Source organism: Haemaphysalis longicornis, unplaced genomic scaffold (assembly GCF_048455015.1).
Source record: "Haemaphysalis longicornis isolate Haplotype H1 unplaced genomic scaffold, Haemaphysalis longicornis Haplotype H1 scaffold_40, whole genome shotgun sequence".
Lineage (NCBI taxonomy): Eukaryota > Metazoa > Arthropoda > Arachnida > Ixodida > Ixodidae > Haemaphysalis > Haemaphysalis longicornis.
Genome location: NW_027526362.1, coordinates 1,966,085 through 1,972,239, shown reverse-complemented (window position 1 = coordinate 1,972,239; position 6,155 = coordinate 1,966,085). Strand labels below are relative to the sequence as shown.

The window sequence follows — 6,155 nt, the reverse complement described above, 5'->3', positions numbered from 1 at the left end:
ATGGTTTCCGTTTGAGCGCGTGACGTTAGGGTTATGCTAGTATTAACTTAGGTGTGAGTTCATCACGGCTGGTGCACAACTAAGTCATCAATGAATAAGTCGAATAACTTCGATGATCTGTGCGCACTGTGCTTGCTGTACTCTCCCTGCTTTTTCCGTTCGCGAGAAAACTGGCCGAGCGTCGTGTTGCCAGCCGCGTTCGGGTCGCGACAGAGCGCGCGCTTCCCGTACCGTCACCCAGGTGGCGCGAACCGCTCCGGCGTGTTGTACCAGCGCGCACGTGATCTTTCGGCGCGCAGTGTGTGCGGGACCAATCTGTGAAGCGCTCCGTGCGTGTTCGCGGCTCTCTTGCTGCGGTGGTTGATCCACCTCGTGGCTTTGATCTCCCGCGGACTTCCGATCGTCGCTGTCTCTTGTTGCTGTCGCGCAGCGGAACTTCGCCGGATGCGATAAGCGTCTCGCCTCGTCGGGGGTCCCGCTGCTCCTCTCAACCAGACACCGGTGCGTCCCGTCGACGCGGACTACTTTCGGTTCCGTTTTCGTGCCGCTGGCGCCCAGTGCCTGTGCAAGGGCAGCGCGCGGTGAGTGTTCCCCGTCTCTGTCTATCCCTGCAGAAATTTCTGCCTGCTTTCTCTGCACACAACGTCAAACGCTTCAAGCCAGAGAAATCGCGGTACAGTGCTTAAAAGTTGGGTATCAGTTTCGTCTGCACGACTGCCAATTTTGCAACCTTGTGGCAGCGATGCACTGGGAAATCAGCCCCCTACATACGAACCTATTGAATGCCCTTTCATACTTAACGGGAAGTTGGACTGATGAAAACACTGGCAGCTGTTGGACTGATCAAAACGGGCAGCGGTTTCTGTCAAAACATTGGCCGTAGAAGAACCTGTAGCAATCACAGTAGAAAAGTGACATCTAGCTCAAATCACGGAGCCGACTTGAATATGATCGCAGAAGACTTTGGAGCACTCTAAATAATTTCTGTGCTATTCACTGTCAAAAGCGCATGTCCGTGCATTTAAAGCTGGTGCTGTCCATTGCTCTAGAACCTTGTAGAGCACACGCGCGCAACAAGCTTTCGTCGCAAACGCCAGGAACCCCAGAATAATTAATTAAAAAAAAAATGCGGAGACCTGTGAATCTGCAAGTGATATTTTTGGAATCGCAGGGGATGCACCACTAGTCTTTAACGTTTTTCTCATTGTTGCAATCCCTGTCCAAAACCATTGTTCACGATACTTAGAAAAGTCATTAGACTCAGCACTACTAGAACACCGTTCCACATGGAGGTGGGGTTGTGGTTAGGTCATTCCGGTGTAGTGCGCTACGTCTGGAACTCGATTTCTTGTGGACGTAATTTTATTTTCCATGACGATAATGCAAACACTACCGGTGTAGACTATCTCCTAGTTTGCGGTTTGTTGGCCTAAATTAATCCCTTGCAGATTAAAACAAGACGTCTTGTCCCATTGCGAAGTTATTTTTCTGAATAGCGGAACAATAAATCTAAGTTCCACACGCCTTACCCTTGTGTGTTTGGATGTAGCTCGGCGCTTGCGTTCTTGATTGACTTCAAGCTAGCGTCGCTTATGCCTGTGCTACACGGTAACTTTCAATTGGCAATTGGACTCTCGCCCACAGCTGCGCCTATGTATTTACAATGGGGCACTCGATAGACAATTGGTTAAACGGCCTCCGGAAGGCCTTTGAAACAGCCGTGTATATAGCAGAGGCATTACAGGCGGTACGCGACGCGCGGTTCCGTTTTTTTTTCTTACGAATGAGCTGTGCGTCGTACGTGGTCATACGCAATGTTAGGCCTTTTCTGCGCACGTGAGCTTGTGCTCTTTCGTACATGCTGCGTGCATTCGTCGTTACACGCGGACGTCGCGCGGGGCTTTTTCCGCTAATGGAAGTGGCCACCCGTTGCGCGGCACGACCTGTGCGGTATTCCCCAGGGACTGTCCTTAGCAGAGCTTTCTTTCTTTTTGTCTGCTTTCCAACACTATGGGCATGTGTCACAACGAGGCATGTGACATGCCACTCGCGTTCATTTTACGTAACCCTGCCGCGCCATGTACTTGGGGCTATGTTTGAGCCCCTGTCGGAAAACGTATAAAGTAGCGTGTTATTCGCACAGGATCACGTTAACTTCCGGTATCATAGTCGGGCAGTTTTGGAGCGTTTAAAACTACACCGGTTAATTGTTCTCGCCAGGACCCTAATAGCCCTTCTGAAAGAGCTCGGCAGGCATGGCCGCAGTGAACGCGCCAGTTTCTGCGATACTGGATGTTGCAGTGGACGTTTGCGGATTTATTGAATACCAAACACGCACGTTCATTGGTTCACGTGACTAGGCGTTAGGAAAACGACATTATCTGCAGCATAGCCCTTGGGGATTTCACCCACAAAATAATTAACCTTGTGCTTAAAATGCAGCCATTTACGTTCGCGAAAGTATACGGCTGCCATTTTGTCCTCCCTATATCGCTTGCTGCTTTCTACTGCGCATTTATAGTTCCACAAAAAACAAAAAAAGAAATAAACGTTAATAACAACTACCCATCGGAAGTCCACAGCTCTTTCGAGGTCGCCAAAACTGAGGCGCCAGGATGTAATGCGGAGAAATCAACAAAACAAAAAAAAAGCCACTGCAGCGCCACAAATCCCGGCAGCTGTGTCACAGCTGCGCTTCTCTCGAGTTTGCGATAAAAATTAAAAATGTGCAAGGACGAGTCCCCCACTCGCTGGCGCCAAGGGTTCCGGTGATGCATGCTCAGTCATCGTCTGCTTTGCCGCTAGAGATGGGGAGAGGTACGGTGCATATTACGGCGGCTTTCGGTGCGGTTGAATTGGCGGCGCCGCCGAAAATTTGAATGGGGCGAATAATTCAGGCTTTTAACGCCTAGGCATCCGTGAAAACTGGAGGAAGTCTGGCCGAGTCCTCGGAATAATAATCAGTGCGCTGGCTGTTCTCGAGCCGTTCAAACCATTGTCGTACAGCTCCAGATCCACTACTTGCCTTCAATGTTTTTATGTTTATTTTTATTTTTATTTGCAAACAACGGACCAGAAAGAGAGAAGTGCTGTCGCGGAGAGGCTGTGAGGCGAGCATACTCGTGTTCAAGCATCTTTTATGTATAATGAATTAAAGAAGCATCACATTCGGGTGAAAGTGGAGTAGAATCATGTACAGAAGACAGACTGATCTCGTGAATAATTGTAAAACCATGAGTAAGAACAATTGTAAAGCGTTGTTTGTGTGACTAATTATTATAAAAACGGCAGATGTGCTGTGAGAGTGGCTCGTTGGTACTGATCTAGGATGAATAACGGCGCAAAAACTGGACGAAGAACACGCAAGGGGAAGACACAAATAGGCGCTTGTTTCTGTCCTTCCCTTGCGCGTCCTTCCTCCAGTGTTTGCGCTGTTATTTATCATGGATGAAAGCTTCTGTAGTCGCCATTTTTACAATACATCAAAAGGCTAGTTCTCTAAGCAGCGTCATTCCCCTTCGAGGCGTTTAAAGCGTGCACTGTCAAACTCAACCTATTACTCAAATCTGACAGATGCTCAGACAAGACGAGGGGGTGCGCCTATCCATGCAGTAAACACATATGCTGCGCCGCATTATCTTGGGCTCATATAAACCTGAACCTTTTTAAACCTGCCATCTCCTCTGGCATTTCAATCTACTGATTAGAATGTTGGGCAAAATGTTTAATACTGTATTAATGAGAACAAAAAAGAGGACCACAGGGCCCAAGTCGTTCATCTTTGCGGGAATACGGGCTTTCGCAGTTTTTCGCTCCGGATATTAGGAGAGCTTCCTCCCCGTGTGAACTACAGCACCTGTTGCAAACATTAAAAATCCGACTTAGGCGGAGAGCATCCTACGTGGACGCTGTGTTTTTGCGGGCTGGAATTTCACAAAAGCTAAACACACACCTGAGGCGCTTTTTTTTTCGAAATAAGCCAGATCCAGAAACCGAAACTAAGTCGAATAAAACTGCAGCGACAAGATAAACCCGAGAACTTCTCCCTAAAAAGAGGTGGAAAGAAAATAGTTGAGATAGTGCTTTGAACACGTGTACGCAGATCGCAGTTCGTATCGAAAATGAGCAAGATCCTGCGCTTTCACGGATAACAATGAGCCAAATCCATTTGCCCCGTAAGGCTTTGCATTTAGCTTGACTGCTAAGACTGTTTCGTTGGTTTAATGGGAATGTTTTTTGTTTTTGCCTTACGGAGTTCAATTATTATCATTTCAGGCGGTAATTCGGAGATAGGTGAAAGATCTGTCCCCAGATGTCAGGGACAAAGTGAACGGAAGAAGGGAATGAAATGAAACAGAGGTATGGCATGCAATGATTTCATTTCGTTTCTCCCGTACCTACGAAATAACTATGGTTATATTTATTTTTTACTCGCATATAGTGCTTAACTAAATAGCCGCCATTTACAAGCCCTAACAAATCTCTCCCCAACCCCCAAACCCCCGTCTGAGAGTATACGAACTACTTCGTTAACTTGAAGAAGAAGAAGAAGAGCGGCCGTCTTGTGAAGCGTTTGGAAATTCATGGCAAAGCAATGAAGAGCTTGTTACTTCGTGAGTGTCTTCAGGCGTGTCCAAGTAAATTATCCTAAGGGAGAATTCGAAAAAAGCTGCTAATGGTGCCAAGAGGACTCACCTTCTATCCATGTATATTTGTACTGTTCCTGAAGCCCTGTTGCATATTTTAAAGGTTTTTCCACAAATATTCAGTCGCACCCTGCTTGAAAGTGAACTTAAATGATAATTTCGTACGAATGTTCAATCAACTGGAGTGTTTCAATTAAATACGAGCCAAATTCAAACTTATCACCCAAATTCTTCTCAAATTCTCTGCATAATTTTATATTACTTGTGGCCATAAACTTCACCGAGCTGCCCGGTAAAATTTGTCATGTAATAGCTCTGACGGCGTTCCATTTAGGTCCAGTAACAAACTTCCGCTTGTTTCTAAAATTCGCGTTATGTAGATCCGGCTCATTAAAAAAAAAAAAAACCTTCACTTCTTTGTGCAACGTGCGGTGTGTGCTTTATGGCTTGTAATGGTCATCCACATTTCACTGCGCAAATCAAAAGGTAATGAAAGCTGAACTGTTTGCGGCATTACCTAGCATGCCTGGAGTCTGTTTATTGGGACGTCTCAATTTTACCCCAGCTATTGCGCTCAACATTGGAGAGTAAATCAGCACTCCTTAAGAAGAAGACGGCGAGGTTATTTGTAAGACTAATGTAGTAATCTTACGGTTTTAAATGCGGAATACCTGAATTAAGTGCTTTTCTCATGCGGATGTACGTAAACATTCAACTAGTGCGTTTGAAAGGGCCCTGTTTCTCACAATATTCTATCAGCATGCTTTCCGACGTCAGCTATGACGATGCGCTGGCAAGCAGGGACCTTGAAATTGAACGCGTTACATTTGTCAGCGATTAGGCCCGCTAGCACAACGTGAAACGTCATACACTGACTTTATGTTTACCCCGTACAGCCTGCGTAAGAAAAACAGAAACAGATATTTACTAGTAAATGTGATATTAAGTGAGTGCAATCCTAAATTTCAATTGTTTAGACGGTATGAAACCAATGTGACATAAATACGGAAGTTCTTATGACCGCTAGCGGCGCATTGTGTTTGTATTTTCTGGAGCGTTGAAGGAGGGCGGCCCTGTCGGCTGGGAAGCGGCCACGTAGAGCGCCGACATAAACGTTTGCGTGGCGTCATCTAAGGGACATCTGTCGTTCGCTTCACTTCGGCTCTCTCTTACTGCTTCTTATTTGCGTTCGGTCGACGTTCGGTGCACGCCATTTTACATATAATGCTTTGAATTGCCCAGGCACAAAGCGGGATTTTTAATTTGGTCGTTTCGTCGTGAACAGTAATTTCGAATCACCGCGCACTCTGCAATCCCGTCCGACGCGTGAAGAGTCAGAGCTGCTTAAGGGGATGAAATCACGGTACGTCAGATCTGTATCCGGTAATCTTTCAAACACACGAAACAAGCCAGCCGCCAATAGGCGACAGCCAAGAAAGTGCAAGACTAGCTGTCAAAGAACAAAAGACCTTCAAAAGTTCAGAAAAAAAAGTTCAGACCTTCTCTCTG

At 46.4% G+C, this 6,155-nt stretch overlaps 1 protein-coding gene across 1 annotated transcript in view; it reads left to right on the top strand.

The window, feature by feature from the left end:
* Positions 1-312: 312 nt before the first annotated feature.
* Positions 313-6,155, top strand: part of LOC144137553 (diuretic hormone receptor-like) — a 291,661-nt gene continuing 285,818 nt past the window's right edge. The window contains exon 1 of the mRNA XM_077669483.1: positions 313-581. The gene's annotated coding sequence lies outside the window, so the exon portion shown is untranslated. The remainder of the gene's footprint in view (positions 582-6,155) is intronic.